The sequence below is a fragment of the Schistocerca gregaria genome, chromosome 6 (genome assembly GCF_023897955.1).
Source record: "Schistocerca gregaria isolate iqSchGreg1 chromosome 6, iqSchGreg1.2, whole genome shotgun sequence".
NCBI lineage: Eukaryota > Metazoa > Arthropoda > Insecta > Orthoptera > Acrididae > Schistocerca > Schistocerca gregaria.
Window position 1 is genome coordinate 391065311 of NC_064925.1, and position 506 is coordinate 391065816.

Genomic DNA, 506 nt, shown 5'->3' on the forward strand with positions numbered 1-506 from the left:
TTTTCTAGAATGTTATTAGAACGACTGCTTTACTGTAAACAATTCTTAGCAATGAACTGTTTCTCAGTGGTGGAAAATCTTTGCTAACTTGACAGACACATTCTACCAGCTATCACAAGTGTAACTTGTCTAAGCTCATTGTGATAAACGAAATAAATAAAAAATTACCCTATGTTTGTCCTCTACAAGTAATCTCAGTACCTTAGGATTTCATTAAAATTACTCACAGCTATGACTTTCGTATTTTGAAATTTCACTCATAGGCAGCCTCACTCATGGAATGCCTGATATATATTCCAAATAGAAGTAATATGTGTCATATCAGTAATTCAGTAATACCACGTAGTTATTTTTCACATACAACAACATGATAATTTATGCTAAGTCAAAAGTTACTACTCTTTTGAAGTGTTTAAACAAATTCTATTGTAATATTTTCTATCAATGTAAGTTTTTTTCCTTAGGTACCATGCACAATCAGTGGGACTGTTGTTACAAAATTCCTT